The 27,448-nt window shown below is 36.2% G+C and overlaps 1 protein-coding gene and 1 long non-coding RNA gene across 6 annotated transcripts in view; both read left to right on the top strand.

Moving 5' to 3' along the window:
• Positions 1-219: 219 nt before the first annotated feature.
• LOC127415742 (uncharacterized) lies at positions 220-5,137 on the top strand. The gene is made up of 4 exons (XR_007892979.1): positions 220-266; positions 3,289-3,342; positions 3,578-3,637; positions 4,861-5,137. It is a non-coding gene; the product is annotated as an uncharacterized LOC127415742 (long non-coding RNA).
• Positions 5,138-7,369: 2,232 nt separating this feature from the next.
• The window catches only part of LOC127415739 (circadian locomoter output cycles protein kaput-like), a 91,714-nt gene continuing 71,635 nt past the window's right edge, over positions 7,370-27,448 (top strand). For all 5 annotated transcript variants that reach the window (XM_051654612.1, XM_051654609.1, XM_051654607.1 and 2 more), the window contains exons 1-2: positions 7,370-7,394; positions 7,747-7,899. The gene's annotated coding sequence lies outside the window, so the exon portion shown is untranslated. The remainder of the gene's footprint in view (positions 7,395-7,746; positions 7,900-27,448) is intronic.

The following is a 27,448-nucleotide window of genomic DNA, read 5'->3' as shown; positions in this document are numbered from 1 at the left end:
ATAATTTATATTCTTGTTGCTATTCTGCTGTAGTCCATTATGCACAGCTGTCTAAATGTCATTAAGTTGTTGCAGGAATAACATACTGGTTTTAAAAAGTTTATTTTTACCACGCTCAGTTGTCTAACACTGCTCGTCAATGTCATATGAGATCAAATCGATGAAGGCGGGGCAAGTTTAAGACGATAAGCAGGAACCTCGTGGATTATTCCAGCGCAGCGCATCAGCAAGCAGTTCAGGTTAAGAGTGTTAGTGTCATGTGAGATGTAAGTATCTTACTAAACATGCAATATTTGACCACTGTTTTATGATTGAAATGTTGTACCGACCGACATTAATTTCCAAGGGTGCAAACTATTCACCATTTGTCGAAATCCGCCGTTTTGAATTTAAAATATGTCATTACATTACGTGATTTGTACGTCATTCATAATTGTGAATGTGAAAACATTAACAGAGCAGTTTTCAGCGAATCAGGCTTGAGACAAAGAGCGAATGTGTGTATATTGTAAAGGAATTGAATGAATGTGGTAATCTTGAGATTGTCTAAGAAAATTATCTATTAAAAAAACACAAAGTAAAGCATTATCACCCAGATCAGAACTAGAAGGTAAGACCTGGGACTCCTGACTTCTATTGAGTTTTTAGGTTTTGGCGAGGACAGTGTCATATATTCTTAATGCAAATATTATTAGGAATTAATTTAAAATCAATTTAAGATTTTCTAAATAATTTCTTTATGTCTTTAAATAATTCTGAATTTTGAACATCATCTCCTAAGAGTCTTGTTGTCAGGTGTTGCTGAATATGTGTTGTCAGGTTTGTGCTCAAAAAATGAGCCACCAGTTAAAGTAGTTCACCTAAAAATGGAAAATGTACTTTTACTCACTCATTTACTCACACTTATGTTGTTCAAAACCCATATGCTGGGTTTTTTATTGGAACATAAAAATAGATATTTTAAGCAGTTCTATTCCATAGAATCACAGTTTATAGTGAGCAGGAGCTGTCAACCTTCATAAAGGACAAATACTATAAATCGTTATTAAAGGTTCAGTATAAAGACATCATAACAGTAGTCCATATGACTCGTTCATTATATTCCAAGCTTTATAGGGCCATACAACAGCTATGTGTTTAATGGACTACTTTTATTGTATTTTTATAATTATTTTTTTTCCCTCTTTGCACCTTGACAGCAGTGGTCAATATGAACTGTTTTAGTATGGAAGAGAGCAGCGTTAGGATTCTTGAAGAAAAGATTGTGTTTTCCTACTGGGAGGAAAAAACAATGAGGGACAACTTGAGGGCAGTAAATAATTTTGTGTATTTTGTTTTTGCTAGCCTGCTGACACAGTCATGTCATTTTACAGATACATCAATGTTGAAAAAAAATTCAAATTATATTAATCTTTTCTTTGAGACAGCACAAAAAAAGAAAAGAAAGAAAAGATGACTGAAACAGGCAAACTGCAAGCAATGCAGAAACAGTGTTTGTCTTGTACTGTGTGAACATTAAAAATACATGTATCTGACTGCAATAAAAGTATTGCAGTCAGCTCCTTTACTATATTAAAGGACCAAAGAGGACCATTATATTTGTGACCTCAACACCCGTGACCCCCCACCCCCAAAATGATTTGGTCCCACCCCAATGTTCAAGACATGGTTACTGCCTTGCATACAGACACTGGCCTTTTCCTCTTTGGCCCGATAACACGTTGGTTTTGTTTTTCAAAAACTTTTTTAAATGTGGACTCTTCGGACAAAAAAACACAGTTCCACTGTTCTACTTTCCATCTAAGACGAGACCGAGCCCAGAGAAGTCGGCAGTGCTTCTGGACAGTGTTGATGTAGGGCTTCTGCTTTGCATAGTAAAGTCCTAACTTGCATCTGTGGATGCAGCAGTGAGTGATGTTGACTAACAAAGGTTTACTAAAGTTATCGCAAGCCCATGTTCATGATATCCATTACAGATGAATTATGTTTTTTAAGTGACGTTTGAGGGATCAGAGATCACGCGTATTCAAAAGTGGTTTTCGTCTTGCCTTTACGCACCGAGATTTGACCAGATTTCTTGAATCTTTTAACTATATTGTGCACTGTAGAGGGTGAAATGCCCAAAATCCTTCCAATTTGTCTTTGGGGAACGTTGTTCTCAAAGTGCTGGATTATTTTCTGAAGCATCTGTTGGCAAATTGACAAATCTCGAATGATCCTTGCTCTTGAAGGACTAGGCTGTTTTTGAAGGCTCCTTTTATCATATAACACGATTGCCTCACCGGTTTAACATCTCCTGTTTGACATTGCCTTGTTATTTTAACTCGTCAAATTGTTATTATTCTTAAATTGCCCCTGCCACTTTTTTGGAGCGTGTTGAAGTCATCTGATTTGAAATTACTGTACATTTTCAAAAAACAATGAAATTCACAAGGTAAAACATCATATTATGTGCAGTTGTAGTGCTTTCAATATGACAAAGGCTGAATATAATTTACAAATCACTCTTTTTTGTTTTTATTAGCATTTTTCATCCTGTCCCAACTTTTTCGGAATTGGGGTTGTACAAATATAAGATAAAATAAGTAATTTTTTAACATTCTAGAAATTTTAAAAACTATCAGTGGATAAATTGGTTATCTGCTTTTTCCACCACCTTAGTTTTCGTATCGGCAAAACACAGTATCGGTTGAGCTTTAGTGTATGTGTGTGTGTGTGTATATATATATATATATATATATATATATATATATATGTACAATATGTGACCCATTCTTGTACACATACTTTACACACAAGGCTAACAAGTGCATACTGTACATGTGTTTAGGTCCACCTAATTCACTGTACAGGATGTGAAATGGCTCAACATTAGTTTCATTAACTGCACCTGTCCATTTGAGGTAATTGTGCACTGAAAGTGTTATTATGCTATAAGGGTAAAACACAAAACTGATCAAGAGTAAATGGTGTCTCACTCTGACCTCATTCTGACACAGGAAATGGTCCTGATGGATTTTTGTTGGCTAGAATAAAGCTATTTTAACCCCTAACAACACTGCCGTCATAAAACGCTTGATTCATATGAAACTGGAAAACAAACATCCCTTCAAACGTTAGTTTTGTCAATATGTTTTTTGGACTGAATAACTAGGTCTCAGGTAACTGAGTTAGCCTAGTAAATGTTCTGTATGTCTGTTCAGTAGCAACCTCAGAAAGTTGTATTTTGGCTCATTTGGTATGATTTTTGAAACATACATTATCCATAACTATTCCTTTTGTTCACAGGAGGACCTTCAGGGGACAGGTCGGATCCAGAGCAGAGGGTACTTCCTTTATCGGGTAGGGTGTAACATATTTGACAATTGTTTAACACAACAAAGAAAATGAATTATGCTTCTTCCGTTGCTTTTCCAAGTATTACGATAACAGTGTTTGGACCACTCAGTTGTTTACTTCATGCAGGTTGTCCTATCATATTTTAAACACACTATTTCATCTTATTGCTTGGGGAAACACAGCTCTGTAAATGGTGACTTTTTGTGCTAAAGCACAATTTTCCTGTTTTTCCTTGCAGCCACGAAATGGAAGAAGATCTGCTGAATATGTGTAAAACAATAAAGAATTTAAAGCTCAGGTATATTATTTCTTGCACATTAGAAAAATCTGTAAAACTGTCTTTTTCCATACTCACGTGTTTTCTGTGTGCATTGGGTCTGAAGTTACATTAATTTATTTCCTTTTTCTGTGCTATCTGGCTGGATGGCAGAAATACAGATTATTTTTTGGTAGTTTAAGGGATAGTTCACTGCAAAATGGGAATTTTGTCATAATTTACTCACCCTCAAGTTGACTTTATTTCTTCTGTGGAACACAAAAAGGAGATGCTGGGCAAAAAGAATCAGTCACCATTTATTCTCAATGTACAGAGAAAAGATGCAGTGACAGTGAATGGTGACTGAGCCTGTCAGTCTGCCTAACATCACCATCTGTGTTCTACAGAAGAAAGACAGTCAAACAGGTTTGGAACAACATCAGGGTCAGAATTTTCCATTTTGGGTGAACGTATATGCTAAAAGGGATAGTTCACCCAAAACTGAAAATTCTCTCTCATTTACTCATCCTCATGCCAATCCCAAATTCTTTCTTCTGCAGAACACAAATGACAATTTTTTTAAGAATATCTCAGCTTTGTAGGCCATTTAATGCAAGTGAATGGTGGCCAGAACTATGAAGGTCCAAAAAGCATATAAATGCAGCAAAAAAGTAATCCATAAACCTGCAGTGGTTAAATCCATGTTTTCAGAAGTGATATGATAGGTGTGAGTGAGAAACAGATCAATGTTTAAGTCATTTTTTTACTATCAATCTCCACTTTCACATTCTACTTCCTTTGTTTTTGGCAATTCGCATTTTTTGTGCATATCACCACCAACTGGGCAGGGAGGAGAATTTATAGTAAAAAAGGACTTTAATATTGATCTGTTTCAGAAGACATGGATTAAACCTTATTGATTACTTTTATCCTGCCTTTATGATCTTTTTAAAGCTTCAAAGTTTTGGCCACCATTCACTTGCATTGAATGGACCAAAAGAGCTGAGATATTCTTCTAAAAATCTTTGTTTGTGCTCAGCAGAAGAAAGAAAGTCATACACATCTGGAATGGCATGAGAGTGAGTAAATGATGAGAGAATTTACTATTTTTGTAAATTGTCCTTTTAAACTCAACAGGGTGTTTAATGGCGTTAGAGCATTCATTTGTTTTCTTGAACATATTTGATTTTCTGTTGTGACATCAAAAAGAAAAAAATAAATAATTTAAACAGAGTTTAGAGTCTCTTTTTCATTAACACTTTCAGTACCAACAGACCCTGTCCCTCAGATGTGCTGATCCAGAGTCAGACGGCCTGAAACACCATGTCCCACTCATTCCAGAGAACTTCCCCCATTGAATTGTGATGTTAAATGTACAGACAAAACCCAAATAAGTATTTTATTAGACAAAATGTCCTGTTTGTGCAACTGTGCTGTGCATTTAGAATTAAAAGCATTATAAAATGTTTCCTCATTGTGGCAGTGTGATTTTGACCAAATTACTTTTACTGTACAGCACTGTACTGTATATCTACATTATTAAAAAACAACCAAAGAAAATAGAATTAAATAAAATACTTTTTCTCAATTTATTTTTTTCTTGAAAGCACAAGTGGGACTCACTCTCTCCTCTGTGTGAGTGTGTGTGTTTGTGTTATCATAGTATCCACAACAATGAGTCAAAAGCATTAATCAGCCTTTTATTCAGTTTAATTTGATTGGTACCTCTAAATGATAGCATGTTTTATGTCGCTTTTCAGTACTTTATTAGTTTAGCAAAATGCTGCTCTTGGTCTGTTGTTCTCATAAATGCACATACTGTAATGTATTTTTTTAATGCGCTGTATGCATTGAGCAAGCATGTCACTGCTTCATTAGTGCATTTCCGCTTGGACTCTTAAATTTGAGACACAGAAAATGTGAGTGGGTAGATGTGTTGCTTGTGCCATTTTACTTGTTCTAGACAGACAGACATAGGGGGATAAACTCAAAATGCATCAATCCTTGTTAGTGGGTGTGTTGTAGGAGGGTTGGTGTGAAAATTGAAGCTTTGGTGTTGTGAAAATACACCAAACCCAATCAATCCAAGGAAATGAGTGGAAAGCATATGCAAGTCAAAGTAGTTCCATTTACAACTATATTTTGTGATAGTCTGACAATTAACCTGGGCTACCAACTGGGTTCAATAGGAAGTTGGGGTGACCAATGAGCAAGGAACTGAGCAGTGACATCACATTCCTGTTCTGTCACGTTTGCTTCCTTGAGCAAGTCATTTTTAATAGATACACAATTAATATACTCTGTTTTGAAGAAAGATGCTAAATGAAGACCAACTAATTTATAGGACTAAACAGAAAGGCGTGCTGTCAGTTATTCTTACACAGGGACCCTTTACATTTCAATAAATATATTGGCTATTCATTTTAAATGCAATCAAAATGTAGATGTCTCAAGACTTCTCGGTAGAATCCTTACAGAATCCGTACTTCTCAATACAGAAACACTGGGTGGATCACGTTTATTTATTTTGGTGTTTTATGCGTAATTTTCTAAATCAAGACAACTTCACTGAGGAATCAAAAAAGCTTGAATTTTATGTGATCGTAGCGCCACCGTGTGGTTAACTCTTAACCACATCAAGTGGCAGGGTTGTTTAAGCTTTGTACCACTGGGTGTCACGAGCTCTCCATCAATGGGAAACAGTAGGTTGCAAAAACATGAGCAAATTAATTAATAAATAAATAAATAAACCATACGACGATAGGCTACATTATAATACAGTTTCATCTGTGCCTCGGAGGTTTATCTATAACATATTCAGTTCATTTTCACTAAATTTCTTAAAAGTTAACAGTTATATCAGTGAACTACAGTACAGGATTACAAGAGACCCTGCAAAATACATCATTGCAACATTTTCACAAGTTATGCAAGATTCGTTTTTAAAAATGTAAAGTCAATGTCAACCACGTCATAACTCATTGATACCTGCATGAACGCTTTCCCACTGATTTGTTTGCCACACTAGCATTTACATTTTTTCACTAAGATAATTAGTGTACTCTGGACTAAATGTAAATCATTTATTAACCTTTAAAAAAAGAAAACTGTATATGACCCTTGGCTCTTGGCTCGTGCGCATGTCCAGTTTAAAACAAGCTTTCTTTCTGCCACAGTATGTAATAGCCATTCAACTGTTTACATAATTTGCCTTGCATTGACATAAACGCAACGTTGTTGCTTCAAAACCCAACTTTGAACATTTTTATATTGATTTAAAATTATTTTATGACTCCTTATGCTCTGCATCTAACAGCAAACCGATAAATCACCTCTTAAATTGAAAAGAACGATGGACTCATTAGAAAGGTAACTGCTTGAGTGTGATTTCTGCAGGTGTTTTATTTGTGTTTTTACAATTTAAGTGTATCCATTTTTATATTGCACATTTATTTAAGTCTCTTATTCTTATCAGTTTGGTTACTTTGTTGTATTAGGCTGGCTCTGTGCTGTACATCCCCAGTACTGTTAAAATAAAAGCATTAAAAACGTCAACATTTGCCTCCGCACCATTTCGCGCACGCGCACCATCTTTTTATTGGACAAAAGAGCTGTCATTAAACACGTCACACACACGCTATATTTTTCGCGCGCTCTCATATTCAAGGTTGGTTGTCCTGCGTATTTGACCTAATTGGCATTCCGCCAAAAGAAAGAGGGACACGTGCAGGCCAAAGATTAGGAACGTTTGTATAACCATAACATTCACACCAAAACGCATCCATTAAAAGATAGCAAGGTATTGAGTGTTTGAAGTTATTAACATTTTAAAACAGCTTTACGGAAGCAGTGGAATGGGATAACTTAAAATAAAAGAGCTAAAATCACTGTCTGTGACTGTATTTCCAGAAAAAAAGCCAACAAAATCATTTATAAGGTCAATATCGGAAATAAATTCTGCTGAGTGATGAATTTCATGCATTTTATGTGATTCGTCTATAGCTTACAGTGAATTCTTCCAATGGTTGTTATTATATTAATTTGATCACATTTTAAATTTGACGTTCAAAGGAAATCAAATGAAGTGTCCAGGTACCCTTCACTTTACTAGTGGATGTTTGCTAGCATTCAGTTTCATGTTGTCTTGCCAGTTTGTGTTGGATTCTGCTCCGGCGTACTGCGCATGCGCGTGGGAAGCCTGGGGTAGGCCCTGCTGTTTGTCGAACTCGAGTTCAATCCTACACTGCCGTCTCAAGCAAAACAAGGAGCAAGAAAATCTCCCTTCAGGACGGCAAATAAACGAGGTAAGGACACGAGCATGCTTACAAGCTGGCATTATTTAGAGACAGAGCAGCGCAACTCTATTGTCATATTTGTCTCGGATTTGATAGCAGCGTACTAGCGATGAAATACGGTGGTGTGTGTTTTTAATGCTTGCCTGGGAAGAATCCGAAGGCCCGGTGACCCACATTTCTACCCTAGTGAGACAAGGGGAGTGTACGATGTTGCGCTGCCAAATGTTTTCGACCGATTTAAATCCCGCACATTTTTCTCATGCCTTGCACGATTGAGTCATTGCAGAAGCTATATATTTGTAGGTTTGCCCTTTAAACTTTAATGTTACTATATTTATAACCTATGCACGATACCGATGATGCGCGTTTGTCTGACAGTAAACTCGCGCTTCTTCAGGTCATATTTTAACATGGAGCATGTCGGTAGAATAAATGGCATTGAAAGGCTGCACGAATTTCTGAATTTGCTCATTTATTTTACAAAGCATCCGTGCGCTTTCACTGGGATTGCGACTGAGGATGGGAATTAAATCCAATATAACCTGGCCATTTGATCGCGGCTCTAGCACAACAACCTGTGGCGAGCTAGACTGAAAACTGTCTTTTTACTACAGAATTAGTTGACATCTTGCAGACGCCGTTTAGCGGGAGATTTTGACATTTATTGCACCGCCTGGGTCTGTTTAATTACGATGCGAGCGGCGACTAAAGTGACACCGGTAATTCTCGTTTTTATTTAAACGGGTTGTAGTGCACGTTTCATGTAGTTATTTAATTTGAGCGTGTGTATGTTTCTTTTAAAGGTTTTAAATTTAACTTGAAGAAAAAGGTAAAATCTACATATCCACTGACAGCAATAAGAGATGTTTCGGTTTCAGAGTGAATTATTTGGGGTTTAAGCTGTATCTCTTCAGGATGAAGTTGGTGCTGGACGGAGTGTCTTTTGGTTTCATTATATATATATATATATATATATATATATATATATATATATATATATATATATATATAGGTGTTTTAGATAGATCTCTAAGCAAATATGAAGCGCGCAATAAAAGCGCCTTGCTTATGTTGACTGGGCTCTGTCTCGACCTGAGCTGCCTACATATTAGTAACCTGTTTTTGGTTAGCAAAGTTGCGTGCAACATTTTGGAAATGCTTTTGGGTGATGCTTAAATGTTGTCTAGATAACCTAGTGAGCAGCCTTTAATACTTATGTCCCCACACAAGTGAAAATAATTAAAGGGACAGTTCACCCAAAAATGAAAATTCTCTCATCATTTACTCGCCCTCGTGCCATCCCAGATGTGTTTGACTTTCTTTCTTCTGCTGAACACGAATAAAGATTTTTTGAAGAATTTCTCAGCTCTGTTGGTCCTCACAATTTAAGCGAATGGTGGCCAGATCTTTCAAGGCCTAAAAAGCACATAAAGGCAGCATAAAAGTAGTCCATACGACTGCAGTGTTTAAATCAATGTCTTCAGAAGCCATATGAAGGGTGTGAGTGAGAAACAGGTCAATATTTAATTCCTCATTCACTTTCACATTCTTTTTCTTTTGTTTTTGCCGATTTGCATTTTTCATGAATATCGCCACGTACTGGGCATGGAGGAGGATTTATAGTAAAAAAAACACTTAGAAATGTATCTGTTTCTCACCCACCCCTATCACCTCTGCTTCTGAAAATATAGATTTAAACACTGGAGTCGTATGGATTACTTTTATGCTGCCTTTATATGCTTTTTGAGCTCCAGAATTTTGGTACCCATTCACTTGCAATGTAAGAACCTACAGAGCAGAGATATTGTTCTAAAACTCTTCATTTGTGTTGTGCAGAAGAATGAAAGTCATACACATCTGGGATGGCATGAGAGTGAGTAAATGATGGGAGAATATTCATTTTTGGGTGAACTGTCCATTTAATGTAGTGGTTCTTTTACAGCATAGTTTTCTGCAAAGCTGCATTGAAATGATGTGTGTTGTGAAAAGAGCTATATAAATAAAAATGACTTGACTAATGTCCAAAAGGGTAATTGTTTAAAAAAAAAAATAAATAAAAAAATGCATAAAATGTATTTTATGTGTTAAACATTATTATATGTTAATATTATTAATTGTCACTGTTATAACAATAACTATGTAAGTGCAATCAGCTCAAAGTAATTACACTGTACGTTTTGGTAGGTCATTGTTATTACTTAGTAATTACTTTTGTAAATACACAGTAACATAAACACTAAAGCATGGCATCTATTAGTTTTAGGTTAAGTTGGGTTAAGGTGTGTTCATCACCCAACATGTCTTCCTTATCTAAAAATATTATGTGTGCACATGAATTATAAATAACACCCGGTAAATAAATGAAACGCCCATATGATCCCTATAAAAGTACACCGCATGAAAAATATTTTTTTTCACCTTCACTTCATAATGTAACATGGAACTGGAGAATGTGCAGTTATTTACAAACACATTAATGCCCTTTCAAAAAATTTATTTTGTTAACCTGATTTTGGCAAAAAAGCTTATTATTAGAACTGTAATGTCAGAATAAATTCATATAGGATCATTCAAAAGCTATAAGAGGCTTGCAGAATATTTCCTATTCATGTCTATTTTATTACTTTTAATATTATTTTTTATGCCAATGTTTAATGTTACCACAGTTTGTTGTAATAAAAATGGTATTTTGGCAGAATTTATATGGCAAATGTTTGTAAGGGATCCTGAAAATTTGACATACTGTACGTATGACTTTCCAGTGACTTTTTGTCCTGTATTTTATGGTTTGTTTTTCCCCCATTGTTCAGACTTCTGCATTGTTTCAACAAGTTCAGCCAGTATTTCAATTGATAATGGAGTTGGTGTCTATCAGGGCATTCACAGACAAGTCTCTTTCAATGTCACCCCAACAACGTCATGCCTAGGGCTGCACAATTAATCATATTTTAATCAAGCATAATCATCTCCGATATTAGTGAGCTAGCAAACAGAAGGTGTCAGCCAGGTAAAGTTGCAAATTGTTGTTCATTTTCATTATAGGCTGTGTCTACGGATGATAGACCAAATCACAAGCTCTTTCCTAGTCCGTTTTCACCTCACCTGACCAGTCAGAAGTTCGCTACTGACCAATCACTGTTTCTCTTTCGAGCACACGCTGAAATACATAACCACACCGCAGATACTTACGAGTCTCATATGTGTGGCGCACAAGGATAATGATACAGCGTTCCGTGCTTGATGCACATTAAATTAATTCCATCTCGCGCTTTGATAATGTACACAACAGCTGTGGTCGGTTTGGGCATGTCGCTAACGTGTGCTGACCGGGTTATTTTAAAGCTCTATGCATTTACCTCAGTTGCAAATTTGCCTAATTCCATATATATTTGGCCATAACAAGTGTGTAACAAATCTAATGTAACCCCATGGCACCAGGGTTGTGTGGAGTGAGGAAGAGACAAGAGCATTTCTCCATGTATGGAAGGAGCACAAAATGCCACTGTCACCTCTGCTGGTAACACACAGAAACAACATTGTCTTCATTCAAAATAAAAGGCTTGATAAAATAATTAGGCTTCCTTCAAAATAGACACTTGAGACTGTATAGCAATTCTGCACCCTCAATTATTACAGAAATATATTACTATTAGCCTATATATTACTGTAGGGGATGGGGATATAATAATAATGTTAATAATAAAAATAATTACAATGGATCTTAAAAGAGGATGCAAGTGTAAACACCAGAGTAACCGTTTCAATTAGCAGTAAAGAATGGGCAAAACATGCCTTAATTTTTTGTCAACAGGAATCATTTAGCAGTTCTAACAACATGTTTAGAATGAGAGCTACTGTTTAATGTAATTTTTTGTTTTTTGTTCTTATAGAATCAAGATCTAAGCAGTGGCAACAGTATTTATTTATTTATATTTTTGTTCAAATTGTGCAGCCTCGTAATTAAAAAAAAGTTTTCAAATAACAGAATAATTGTGATTAAAATTTTGAGCAAAATAATCATGATTATCATTTTCACCATTATCGTGCAGCCATATTCATGCCCATCTGACTAATCAGGTTTGTCCAATATTGCTTTTGACAGCATGTGCAAATGTATAACAACCTGGCATACTTGTGATGCTTAAAATGTGAATAGAACAGATTTTACAGGGGCCTTTATTTTATTAGCTTCAAAGAAATGACCTTGTAGCCATACAATTACGCAGCCCTTCTGTGAGTGCTGAGAGTGTACACTTGTCTATTAGAGGGGCAAGTTGCATTGAGAGTAGGACTGAAACAATTAGTAGATGTTGACAATAAAAAAATTGTCAACAACAATTTTCATTGTTGAATAGTCGTTTGAGCTCATTTAATGTAACATGAGATCACTTTAAACTCTAATGATGATGCGTGAGAGCAGCACTGCAGTTCGTGCCTGACTGAGGAGAGGAAGAATTACACAGCTCACAGTCCAGATGCACTCTAAACTTTCCAAACAGTTTCAGATGATGTAGATCGCAAAGTATGAGGGAATTAAAATGCAAAAATACCAAAAAAGTAAATACAGAAGCACTCTCGTTGTGGAACTGGAGCCGCCGCTCCGCTGAAGCAAAACTTGCATGTCAAGCATCTTTAAATAAACACCCCTGCATTACATCTTAAATGCAGTTATATGCAGTTATATTTAATGCTTTATTAAAGTTCAAATAATACGGAAGCAGATCATGTAAATAACTACAAACTCTGAAACTGGCATTTCTCTGTGCGGTCAGCTCCTGTTCTATGAGTTGTGCGAATGTCCTGATCTATATGTCACTGCATTTCTTATCGTGAAGAAAATTGGTAATACGCAGCTTTATTAAGAAGAGAGAGTTTGTTTTTTTGTGAGTTAAAGATGGATTGAAGTGAATAGAAATGTGAGAGAGGAAGTCTAAGCCCCATTATACACTGCAACAAAACATTTTTTTGATTTGTTTTTTATTTTGGCAAATGTGGTCTTGTTTTCCAATATAAATATCTAAAACTCCTTTAAAACAACGTAAATTTTCTTTAGCAGCTATACTGCAGAAGAACAAATTGCTATCTGAGAATGTTGAATATAATATTAAAAATACAAATATTTTGAAATATCTAAAAATCCTTTAAAAAAGATGCATTCACCTGAGAAGCAGCATATAAGATATTTAGACTTGCTTTTAGAGAATATATCTTGAATATATGTATATTTTGTCTTTAATGCACTTGCAGAAGTATAACCAAGTGAAAATACACTTATAAACAAAATATACTTATATTTAAGATGCATTCTCTTAAAGCAAGTCTGAATATCTTATATGCTGCTTCTCAAGTAAATGTATCTTATTTTAAGGATCTTTAGGCAATTTTAAGTGGAAAACAAGATAAAAACACTTGATAACAATATGATTTTTTGCAGTGAATTTCTTTACTGAATTAAACTTAAGTATTTTTTTCCTTTAATTCAGTGAATTTCATTTAGAGGTATTTTAAAAAAATGATTTTGTCCTCTTTGTTGTTAGTAAGCACGTTTAATACAACGTTTTAAGTTGGGCACAAGCTGAATAATCGGTTAAGAGCTAATGATTAATCATTGCAATAATCGGCGAATAGTCGAATAATCATTCTAATAATAGTTAGATTAATCAATTATCAAAATAATCATTAGTTGCAGCCCTAATTGAGAGCACATTAACAAGGACTTGCGTGTTTTGATCAGAATAATTTCTAAAGAATTTTTACTGTCACTTACCTAATTAAGGAGGAGTACTTGTCAAAAAATGGATGGTACACTTTCATACCCCAGGATTTATTCATGTGCATAATGCAGGCCGAAGTTGGTAACTCTACTGTTGCATTATTGTTTAATGCCTCCAAAACCATCTTCTGGATTAATGTTTTGATTTTCCAAGACCGTAATACTGGGAAAAGTGTTATGTATTAAGTGTTGCCAACTATGTACTGTTGGATATGAAGTCTCAGTATAAAAGAATCTGTTGTAGTAGCAAAAGTAAACCAGACCCGTCCACATGGGGTGGTCATTGTGCCCTGGCAGTGATCTTGCCTTGACACTGGGGAATGTTGGTCTGTTCTGCTGGTGTTGAAAACAGGGTCACCCGTTCTAAAGGCCGATTTATACTTCTGTGTTGAACCTACGCCATAGGCAATGCGTAACCCCAACATGCACCTCTTCAAAAATGTAAGAACGCGTGCGTCGACCACGACAACTGTGATTGGTACACTTTGTTACCATCCTCCAGCATGACAAAAAATATATTTAAGGAAACGTAGCATTTTCTCCAAGATTATTTAAAAATCTATGCATTGTATCCACTGATCTGTGATCATGTCACATTGCATTTGGGCGTTTCATTTTTTGTGAGCATCTGTTGTTTTTATATTCTGTTTATTTCATGAAGTTACAAGCGAAAGCATGACAAAGGAAACATCTGTTTACAGCGCATAAACTCTGTGCTTTTTTTCTATGGTCTTTTACTTGATAGATATATGGTATGTGAGTGAAACAAGACTTCTAAACTTCTATGTACTCTAATCGAGGCCTTTCCGATCTGTACTATGTTTGACTATATATTTGACAGTAGTGTTCAGTAAATAATCATATTTCATAAGTTATGACAACACACTCATGGCGAAATCATCAGGATTCGTACGACTTTCCTAAATTTGGCTAATTCGTATGATATCGTGCGACTGCACTCGTTTGAATCCCTACGACTTTCACTACAGCCAATGATGTCGCTGGACATCGTTTCCATCTAATATGCTACAATTTGCTTACTTCTGTCACACACAACAGCTACCTATCATGTTTACACACTCTACTGATTGGTTAAGTTTAGATAAGGGGTTTGGGTAAGGGCATAATATTAATAAGCATGTCCTTAACACCTCGTGCGCGAAACTTGCACTTCCGCATTACACATCTGGGAATTTGCACGTGATGCAGTCGTATGAGCTTATGCGAACAATATCGTGCAAGACCATACGAAATAGCCAACTCGTAAATTCTGTAAGAATTTTCATGAGATCGGGTTGGTTATGAAACCGGAACACTTATCATTTGTCAGCAGATTAAAAAAAGCACCTGTTAAGAGTTAGTTATTTTGCCTAAATGCATTGTATAGATTCTAAGCTTTAAAACGACACCCATTGTGTGTTGGTCAACCAAGCAGTAATTTTTTTTATTTGAAACATTTTTTCAGCATGGAGCATCAAAACATGCCACAATATTTATTTATTTAGAATTATTAAAGCGACTCAAAAGCAAGCAAACAGTCTATGCATGATTTATTGTCTTTTTGCAAGGCAGGCAACATGTAGTCCATGTAGGTATAATAATAATATGTACCTAAATACTACATACATTAACTCATTTTTTAATTTGACAATAATTTAATAAATACTTTTAAATCCACATATTACGTTGCCTTTATAGCAGTGAAGTACATTTATTTCAGAAATTAAGGCATTTTCTCTCAATACAATTGGCTGTGTACTCGCAGAACAATGCAGATACATCAACGCAGAACTATATACTGTATGTAAACTAGAGCCTGACCGATATGGGATTTTGAGGCCGATACCGATTTTAGAGAGGGAAAATTCTCCGATTACCGATATGGTGACCGATATAGCTAATTTTTGAGCAGGAATGAAAACAGAACTTTTCTATGTGGATTTTTCACAGATTTTGCACCGATATGACTATGCAAAGGTACTCGGAAGGCTGCTTTCTTAAACAAATATTTTTATCAAAGAACATTTGACATTATTATTATACATTGTCAACAAATTCTAGAAATGAACACTGAGAAAATAAAGAATAAATAAAAATGCAATAAATAGCTTAATAAACATCAGTACTGTATGTTTAGTATAAGTCAATTGCCCACCATTAAAATAAAGAATAAATACAAATAAAATAAATAGCTAAATAAACATCAGTACTGTTTAGTATCAGTCAATTGCTGACCATTAAAATAAAGAATAAATAAAAATACAATAAATAGCTAAATAAACATCAGTATTGTTTAGTATCAGTCAATTGCTGACCATTTAAATAAAGAATAAATAAAATAAAATAAAAATCAGTATTGTATGTTTAGTATCAGTCAATTGCCCACCATTAAAATAAAGAATAAATAAAAATACAATAAATAGCTAAATAAAAATCAGTACTGTATGTTTAGTATAAGTCAATTGCCCACCATTAAAATAAAGAATAAATAAAAATAAAATAAATAGCTTAATTAACATCAGTACTGTATGTTTAGTATAAGTCAATTGCTGACCATTAAAATAAAGAATAAAAATACAATAAATAGCTAAATAAACATCAGTACTGTATAGTTTCAGTCAAATGCTGACCATTAAAATAAAGAATAAAAATACAATAAATAGCTAAATAAACATCAGTACTGTATGTTTAGTATCAGTCAAATGCTGACCATTAAAATAAAGAATAAATTAAAATAAAATAAATAGCTGAATAAACATCAGTACCGTTTAGTATCAGTCAATGGCTGACATTTAAATAAAGAATAAATTAAAATAAAATAAATAGCTATATAAACATCAGGGGCCGGTTGCACCAGTTATACGTATGTTACAACTTAGCCTAGTTGTGGTGTAAATGGGCACTAAGTCACAATTTACGCACTACTAAATATTTGAGCATTGCACCATTAAATTTATGTAGGACGTAACCCTACATATAAACTAAATATATACGGCAGCCTCTGACCAGGATTAACTGATGGAATAAAAAAGCAGACTCACTTAATGACATCAATGAGCTCATGTTTTGGTTGACAGGCATCAGTCCTTTCGACATATATGATGATGTTGGCATTTACACTCATTTACATTTACGAGAGAGAGAAAAAAAACTTTTAAGCTACTCCTCAGCATGAAACCGATCTAACGGTGCCGTTTTTAGGGTGCGTCGCCCGGTGTCAGGTTTCAACACATTCAAAATATATATATAGGATATTAAAATGAATAAATGTCTATTTTTCCAGCCTGTTGTATTAGTATGTATCACCCCTCATTTATTTTAGATACAGTTCCTATATATTATTATTTACACAGGGCAAATATACTATTTATTAAATCTACTTTTATTACGTATCCTATTTTAATGTCTGGAAAACCAGACTTTTAAATATTACATTTTATGCAATGACTGGAATTGTTCGGTTGAAGGGGGTACCAAACTGTGAATCCTGAACAAAACAGTTTGGTGAATAAATGTTTACACGCTGACAACAATGAAAGTAGCTACGTGATTAGCTAGTTAGCTATAAGCTCGTTGTCACGGAGAGTAAAAGATGGACTTTATTTACTTTCCAGCATTGCGTCTCACCAATTAGGTAACAGCAAAGCGTGAAATCAACACTCACCACACACAGTCCGCCACCGCACCGTTGTCGAGCTGCAAAAAGATGCTCTGATGTTTACCTTTCAATCTGCTGCATTACTGACTGCACTGACAAACTATAGCTGGCTAACAGCAAACAGATGTGATAAACATGAGTGACATGGTTGTCAGGGACAGGGTTAACGTTATATTAGTTATGTAAAATGATGGGGTAATTTTTTATTAACTTTCCAGTATGTATTTCACAAACTAGTTAGCAATTTAATGAGAAGAGATTGCTCAAATCCACACTGTTCAACTCCGCCCTGTGTGCAGAGCCACGTCAGTTCAGAGTCAGCTCTGTATACAATGTAAACGTCGAGTCGGAGCGCGCTCTGCTGGACAAACTACACTATGACACCAATTCTAAAGCATTGTTTTCTGCATTATATGTTCTGAAAAAAAGTTTTCATATCGGCGCATATTGGTAAAATTTACGCCGATACCGATATATTGGTCGGGCACTAATGTAAACCACTAAATTGGCCATTATGCAAAGCTTGAAGTGTACGTTTGAAGCAGAAGTATAAATCTGCCTTAAGGTCTGAGGAGCATTTTGGTTACACATCGGTTACATTGGTAACTTTCACTTTTAAAGATAACAATTCACCAACAACCCTCACTGTTTAATAACACAAAAATTAAAATAATAATCAGAAACAGCCTTGGGATAGATCTTCATAATTGCTAAAAAGGATAACTTTATATAGACTGCATCATCTGTCTGTTACTATACAGCAGATAGCCTGTGTAGAGTGTGTGTGTGTGTGTGTGTGTGTGTGTGTGTGTGTGTGTGTGTGTGTGTGTGTATATATAGTGGGATCTGGGAAGTGTGGCTTGATTTCTGTTTTATGAGAAAAGTTTGTCCAAACTTTGAACAGCAGTTCCTTAGACCCAACAGCCTGAATTGGCTACTCTTGTACTACTTCGCATGGATTGATATTTGGTTTTATACACAAACATTGTTTCCTGCACTGCTAAAAAAGGAATTATGTTTTGACCTGAGTTGTGAGTTGGGTGTCTGGATTGAATGGGATGACTTAAGAAGACTTGGTAGTGCAAAATAATTCAAAGACTATAAATACACATCAGATCTTTCTGTTGTGTTGTCCTCACTGGCTTCACACAAAAGCAAAAATGTAGCACTACAAAAATGAATGACTCTAGAGCTCGTTTACACCTGGTATTAAGATGCATTTTTGGTGATCGGATCACATGTGGTCAGTGCTAAATACAGGTCTAAACGGGATCTAAAACATTTTGGGATCAGATCACAAAAACCACATACAAATGTGGTCAAAAACGCATGTGAATGCATCACATTTGAGGTGTAAACGCTAATCTCTCCAGCAGCAGCAAAGCGCCACCCCTCACCTGTCGTGAGTTTAAACTGTTTAAAATGAAAAAAAATGTCCGATTGGAAAATTTGAAAAAGCGGATATATACACAAGCAGGAGAACTAAATGGATCTTCTTTAGTGTGTCTGATACCAACATACTGGGACACTTATGAGAAGCACGAACATCTGCAGCTCAGGGTAATACAGGTAATCCACCAAAATAATGGACAATTCTGCTCGAAATGTCGCTTTTGTGCTTAGATTAAATTTCAACTGCATCAGGGAGAAATAGTGTGCCATTTTTTTTCATGCTATGTCTTTTCTGACTTTGTTGCACTTTAATGTCATGCAGGAACACACTGACATAGTGATTGATGTACAGTATGTCATCATGAAACAGAGACCCTCTCCTCCATATCTGATCACAAGTGGTCATAGGAGACTCATTTAAGTGAGCAGGTGTAAACAGTGATGTGTCTCACCTGACCACATGTGAACGGATCACCCGAGACGCATCTTAATGCCAGGTGTAAACGGGGTCTTACGTTCTGTCTATATGAATCTCTCAAAGACTTATAATAAATGGTATTTAAAAAATGTATTGTTTAGTATGTAGTTAGGACCAATTATTGGGGGGTAGGATGAGGGAACAGAATTCTGTAGGAGAAACTGCACAAATAATAGCAACATACAGCAGATCCTCTGGGCCATTCTATTATTGTATGAGGAATTTTCATAAAAAACATTAACATTCTGCCCACCCACCAGTTCTCAAGAAGCGAAAATAAAGGCTAGCAGGTAGAACAGTAACCCTAAAACACAGAACTTGACTAACCTACTTTGATTTGCAACTTTGTACTTGGAAGGCATTACAGAATAGGCTGCTAATGGCACAATGCTGTTTTGACCTTGTTGGCTCTGTTCTGTGTCAGCCTTTTGATTAAAGTGCGTTAGCTGTTTACATCTGGACAACAGCACTGTGATCTGGCCTATGTACGTTGTAGGAAATGTAGCAGAAAGTGTCTGAAAACACTTGAGAGTACATGAAGGCCTTTGGAATGAAGCATTATGGTGCCCCTCATTTAAAGTTGTGCAAATGGCTTTTTAAAGTTGAGGTGCAGAGATGGAGGCTGGCAAGTGCCTAGGCAAAGTCTCATATTGCTTCTTTTTTGGACTGGGCTGTTTACTGGAGCGACCAGTGGCAGAAGTAGCTTTGTCTTTTTCTTTCTCTCTTTTCTTTTTATCTTGTTTTCGCCTTTATAGCAGGGACCAAAAAACGGTTCAAGGAACAAAAACTGAAAACAAACTATATTTTTTGCAGAGCGTAACTGTTGAGGATGCTGCATTCTGTGAATGAAGACCTTTTTAACAACTGTGTATAATTACTGCATACATGTACGGCAAATCCAGAGACAATGAAAACATTGTTAGAGGTAAAAAGTACCTAAGTCTTCACTGAATTATTGTTAGATATGACGCATATACAGATTTGATGCTGTCGGGTTTTGACAGAAGCAGATCTGTAATTAAAATACTTTACTGTTAATTGTAAAAATTGTAAAACTGTATGCTTTGATTTCTATGATGATAAATCCACCACACTAGAAAAAAAATATTTGCATAAAATAATTGCTTATTTTATTATTTTGGTTAGGCAAATGGCTTATTTTGGGCTTGTTTTTCCAGACCAAGTTGCTTGTTTCTCTTGTGAGATCTGGCAACACTGCAATTGGTATATCACCCACCCCTTAGCGCAGAGTACTGTCATTTTAAAAAGAACATTGTTAACTGTTCTTTTATTATGTTTTAACCAGTTACCATTTGGAAAGGAGGCTGCTCCTTTCCAAATGTTTTAGAATTTATTATAGGACTGCAACTCATGAATATTAAAAAAAATCGATTAATCTTTTAATAAAACTTTATCACAGGACAAGCTGTTTTGCAAAATGGAAATGATTGCATTGAGAATAATGCATTGAGTTTCCCCCACAGGGATTAATAAAGCTGTCAGTCTAAAGAATTTAATAGCAAACTGTTATTTCCTGGCAAAAACCTCAACCGCATTCAGCACACAAGCACTGTGCCAAAGCTTTTTACCACATGAATCTTTGTGCTTATGACCTTCTTAATGCATTTATTATACAGTACCCCCATATCTTTGGTCAACATGCATTGTACACTTTTTTTTTGTTGTTGTTTTTTATTTGCTACAGCTCACTCTTTTACATATTTTTTTATTCTTTTTGGATGCCCATAGCTCTCAACATCCACCCACTCCACCCAAACCCACATGCATGTCTCCATCTGCTCACTCTACACTCTCAGGCTGTGTGTTCTACACTGGACTCTGCTTCAGAGTGATGTGCCATGTGTATGATATCAATCAGAAGCTTATTAATAATGCTTAAAAGAATGGTAATAGTAAACCCAGTTTGGTTTAGAAAAAGCTATACTTTTTCAAGATACTTGATAAATTGCTACAGTCAGGATCATAGACTAGTCGATTAGTGAGGTTGACATGTAGGCATATCGCATATGCACATTAATCGACTAATCGAGTACTCGTTCTGCACCAGCTAGTCGATTATTGAAAACACAACTCGAATATCGCAAATTGATTTAGCTGAATAATGCTGTACTTTCCCTATAAATCTCACAAAATCTTGCAGTTACAATTGAGTCCACTAGGGGATGTTTCGTCCAGGTGTTGGATGAGAGAAGAAGATATCATGGCGTCTTTGGTGTATGATTTCACACACAAACCAAGTCTGGTGATATGTGTAATATTTTCATTCTTATTGAATTCTACTCTATTGATACTTCGTTCTTGTTAGAGTAATTTGTCTTAGGAACAAGGATCTGCTTTTATGGTGGAAAGAAAACACGAAGCAGTACTAGAAACTCAGAATCTTTCAGACCAGTATGTGTGTACAGTATGTGCATTAAATATCTGAACACGGGCAGAGTTAATTTTGTAAAAAGGCAACTTTCATCACTTTGTTTTTCTGAATAATATGATGATAGTCTTTTTGTTAGCATGCTGACAGTGTGCTATGCTTTAGTTGTTTGACAGTTTGCACAGTAAAACCTTCTCTGAAAAGTCTTTAAATTCATCCCTATTAAAGCACTGTCGCTGTAGTTCCCAGGATTCAGACTTTTAGAGCAGTTGTTCAAATGCAGTGTGAAAGAATTGCATGTTTAAGCATTCGCAGAGTTCCAAACCGCTACAAGTTATTATACAAATCTGTAAAGGCAGCACAGTATGACAGAAAAGAGGAGAGGCATTTCACCAGACGTTGGACATTGTAAACTAAAACTGTAATTTCAGTGTCAAAATTAAAGCTCCAGTTGAAGGTGAAGTAAATAGGACAGAAATATCACTTTTTTTTATATAAAAAAAAATCTAATCTTCAAAATAATAATGATAATTCAGTATTATATTGTAATACAAAACATACTATTGTTTTTTTACAAAAGCAATGTTTTAGTAAAAATATAAGAAGGTAAATAATGCTTTTTTTAAGCTACTATATCATTGTATATTAAATATAAAAGTGCATATCAATGAAAATGATCAGATCTCATTCTCCCTTGTGTTTAATTAGAGAAAAACATGCATTGCCATCTTCTCGTTTGATCATGTTGGTTCGTCCTGTTCTGTTGTGTTCTTTATAGTTGTTTTTGAATGCAAGAGTGTGCCTTGCAAATGCTCCCTAAGAAATGCATCTGATCTTGCTCATGTAAACCCGAAACCAGCCTAATAATACAAGGCTTCCCTAAGACTGATTAGTCAACAAGCCTTGTTGTTCAGGTAACGTACAGACTGGTTGACTTTGAAAATATGACATCTCTACCATATCATTTAATCTGCTCCGTGTTAATATTATTTACTGGTTACATTTATCATCAGATGAATAGCTCAATAAAGCAGTTTTATCTTTGAATTTTATGCAATATTGCTCTTGGTTCCCTGTTGGAGTAGTTGTTTGATTTATCTGGTGCAGGATTTGCTGAGGATAGCTGGATGTTGTTGGCAAGGATCCATCACCTGCAAAGTAAAACCTGTAATTAAAAATGGCGTTTCGAGTAATATGTCCTGTGTTTTCAATGATTTAAGTTATCATATTTTAGTTAGGGTTTATTCTTACACAATTTGATTTTTATCATTGGTGATTTCCCCATTTTTTGAGGCAGTTTAAAAAAGGGAATATAGGAATATTGCAAACATTCAGCTTTTACTTTTTCATTTTGAATGCAGACGTCATCAACTCATGAACTAAAAATGTGAATCATGATCATAGGAATCACCTCCTTGTTGATGTGAATTGTAATCGCTTTGTGAGTGTAAACTGGAGCGAAACCTCTGGCTTAGAGACTTTAGATTATTATTGTTTTTTTTGTTGTTTTTTTTTTTGCAATTAACAATTTTTATTGATTCCAATGACAAATCCAATAAACATAACAGGAAACACGGAATCACATTACGTAAACCAAAACCCTTCCTTCCAGACATTCCCCACCCAACACAAACACACACACCCCAGTGGCCTGACATCAAACCAGTAATGACACACAAAATAAACAATAAATCAACAGACAGTATTCAGAAGAAATAATAAAGAATAAAATAAATAAAATAAAGAAATAAGAAAAAATAAAAAACAATGAGAACGCACACACACATTCAATATTACCCATCTCCCTCCACCGTCTCCCCCGAGAGCCCTCCACAAAATCTAAATACCAACCCCATTTTTTATTAAATAATCCCATGTTGCCCAACCTTCTACTAGCCATCCCCTTAAAAGCCACCACCCTGCCCAACTCCGCGCACCACTCCAAAAACGAGGGCACTCCAGCTGATTTCCATCCCCTAAGGATGACTTGCCTTCTGATCATGACACCAGCCAGGACCCAACTTTTCATGAACCCATCTCCTACATCAATGACCGTCCCTCACAAATAAAATACTGAACCTCAACCAAAAATCTTGAATCTTTACACACCTCCAAAAAACATGGGTTATGTCCCCTTCTTCTGATTGGCATCGCCAGCAGGTGGGTGTGTCTTTGAGACCAACTCTATACAATCTAGAGGGGGTGCAATAGAATCGATGTAAAATCTTAAAATGCATCAGACGCATCCTTGCATCTCTAGATGTAGACTTGATGATTTTTAGAATCCTAGCCCACACTCCCTCCTCCAATACCAAATTTAAATCTTTCTCCCATACTCTCTTAAGAGAAGTTGAAGCTCCGTCACCCAGACTCTGAATTAACAGGGAATAATACACTGATGCCTCATGACCTTTTCCAAAAGCAGTAATCACCACTCCCAGAGTATCTGCCGCTTTAGTGGGGTGTGTGCTACTCCTGAAAACTGTGCAGGTAGCCAAAATTTTTGACAATTTTTACATCTAGCTGGATCAGGGAAATTGGATGGTAACTTTTACACTCGCTTGGATCTTTGTCCTTTTTAAGAATCAGACTGATCCAGGCTTGTGTCATGGTTGGGGGAAGCTTTCCATTCTTTAATGATTCTGTATAAACTTCTAACAGAATTGCCAATTCTGTAGCATAAGACCTAAAAAATTCAACAGGCCAAAACATATGGCCCCGGAGCCTTGCCTGTAGGTAAAGCCTTAATTATCTCATCAAGCTCCTCCAAGGTTATCTCAGAATCAAGATAATTTTTTTGCTCAGTCGTCAATTTAGGGAGTTCTAATGGTTCCACAAATTTTCTAATATCTTCATCAGTAGACGAAGACGTGGAACTGTAAATATCAAGAAAGGCATTATTAATATCAAAGGTCGAGGTAAAAATTTCACCACCAGCAGATTTCACTGAGGGAATGGTAGAAAAAGGCTCTCTCTGCTTTATATATCTAGCCAAAAGTTTTCCTGCTTTGTCCCCCAACTCAAAGTATGACTGTCTTGCCCTGAATAACCAAAACTCCACTTTCCGGAACAAAATAGTATTATATCTGTATTTCAATCAGGTCAATTCTCTGAGGCCATCAGACGACTTTCTTCAGCTCTGCCTCTGCACTTTTAATATACCCTTCCAACTCCACGAGTTCTCGTGCTTTGGATTTTTTGATGAATGAGGCATACTGTATTATCTGACCCCAAGCCACGCCCACAGAAGATACTGAGGACCAGTTGGTCTCCATATAAACATTGATTTCAGTCTTTAACATTTGTTGGAATTCAGGATTTTGCAAAGGGATACATTAAAGCGCCAACTTTATGATTTATTTTTCTCCATATGTGGCAATACCTCTAAACTCACCAGGGTGTGATCTGAGACTAAGATGTTTCCAACTGAGCAATCCACAACAGATGAAATGAGGGACTTAGATATAAAAAAAAAATCTATTCTTGAATAAGTCTTATGGACTGATGAAAAAAATTTATAGTCCCTACCAGATGGGTTCAAAAGTCGCCAAATATCTGCAAGATCAAGATTTTTACACATCCTTTGAAGTGTCAGTGTTGCTCTAGGGGGCTTACACACTTCTGCTTCACTATGATCAAGGACTGAATCCATCAAAAGATTAAATTCTCCTCCCAATATTATATCATGAGGGGTGCCAGCGGCTTACAACATCCCTTCGAGATCAATAAAAAAGCCTTGATCATCAAAGTTAGGGGCGTAAATATTAGCCAAAACCAACATTTGCCCCTGAATTTCTGCTAAAACAATAATGATTCTCCCTAATTTATCTTTAATCTGTTTGAGAGATTTGAATTATAGATGTTTACTTATCAGTGTAATGACTCTCCTGCTTTTACTTGAGCCAGCACTAAAGAAAACATGCCCACCTCATATCTTCCCAAATTGTTTAGCTTCCTGTGAGGAAAGATGTGTTTCTTGAAGAAACACTATATTACATTTCTTACACTTAAGAAAAGAAATAACGTTCCTTTTTATGGGGTGCCCCAACCCATTCACATTCCATGTGGAGAAAGATAACCCACTCATTAACATTTGACATTTTGATATAATAGAAAAAATAAATTGTGTGTCAAAAACAAGATTATACAGACCACATTCCAACATTTGTGCAACAATCAAACCCCAAACTCTCCACCCCCCGAACCAAACAAACAGAAAAAAGAAAAACATGCGTATTAACCCCACACACGACAGAGCCAACCGGCGTCAATCCCTCTAAACTCAAAAGGCCTATGTTTGCCTACGAGAGTCCCCGCGACAACTTTGCCATCAGATTGCTCAAGTCCGGTGCTTCTGCACAAATTTTGTGAGACAAAATTACATAACAGAAAATACTTTGTAAAACAAACCCCAGCAAAGAACATGTAGATTCATTCACAGAACTGTCTCGAAGGTGTGTTCCTCCACAAAACAAATTCCAGCCGATATAAAGCCATTCAGTTTCCTCGGACAGACAAACAAGTGTTCAGTGAGCCGGCTGTTTATGAGTGCAACAGATGAATCATTCCAATGTCCCGCAAAAATGAATCATTCCAATGTCCCGCAAAAATACTTCACAAAACAAACTCCAGCCAACAGGAGGCATAAGCACAAAGAACGAAGAGATTCATCCACAACTGTCCCAAAGCAGTGTTATTCCACAAAACAAACTCCAGCCGCTAGGCGGAACCAGCACAAAAAGAAACAAAACAGGCGTTGCTTGGAGCCTCATAAAAAAATACACCATGACTTACTCAGTCCGTCAACTTTATAAAAGACATCCTTTGTGTGGGCATGTAGATATTTTGCGGCCATCCTTAGTATCCTCTCTCATTCTGGCCAAGATCTTCAGTGTAAAATTGATCTTCCATCAATGCAAAAATTTCTTGAAGGAGTGTTATTCCACAAAACAAACTCCAGCCGCTAGGCGGAACCAATACAAACAGAAACAAAAATGGCGCCCAGCTTCCTCAGATAGCCAAGAGTAAGTACAGCGAGTTAATCCACTCTGGAGCTACATGAGAAACACCAAATGGCTTACTCACCCATTGTTTCTATGAAGGACAGTGCTTGCTTGGGACACATATATACTTTGCGGCCATCCTTAGTATCTATTCTCAGTTTGGCTGGAAACATCAGTGCAAAAGCGATCTTCCATTGATGTAAGAGTTTCTTACATTCCTTGAATCGATCGCATTTCACTCTTGTCGAATTCGCAAAGTCAAGGAAAAAGAAAATATTGTGATTCTTCCAAGAAAGCTTTCCTTTGTTCCTCGCCTCACGCAACATGAGATCTTTATTAAGTTTAGAAATTTGGCCAGAATTGATCAGGGCCTGTCCCCCTCAGCAGATCTGCAATCCGGGACTCTGTGAGCTCGCTCGATTTCCATCTTATGGCCTGTTATGTCGAGCAGACTCTGGAAGAGCTCATCTAGGAATTTCACCATATCTCTGCCTTCTTCATGCTCATGAATTCCAACAATCCGTACGTTATTTTGTCGGCTCCTATTTTCAAGATCTTCCAGTTTTTCCAAAATGCTTTCTACGTCTATCTTGGTCCGTCATGGCATGTCCGTCGTGCTGACAATAAACCGGTGTCATGCTCCATTTTACGCTGCATGCGCTGGTGCTACTACTATGGTTTAGAATGTTTGTGTCGATGCGTCCAGTGTAGACAGCCTCAAGCCGTCACGTCACATCAGCGGATGCACCCGGTGTATACAGGGTGTTAGGGTGTTGCTAGGCAATTGCTACTGGCCCAAGATATGGCTTCGGTCCGTCAGAGTAAATCTGTGGGCTTTTATCATCAGCCAGGCAAAATTCACATA

This window comes from Myxocyprinus asiaticus, chromosome 25, assembly GCF_019703515.2.
Source record: "Myxocyprinus asiaticus isolate MX2 ecotype Aquarium Trade chromosome 25, UBuf_Myxa_2, whole genome shotgun sequence".
NCBI classification, from domain to species: domain Eukaryota; kingdom Metazoa; phylum Chordata; class Actinopteri; order Cypriniformes; family Catostomidae; genus Myxocyprinus; species Myxocyprinus asiaticus.
This window is presented reverse-complemented; position numbering and strand designations above follow the sequence as displayed.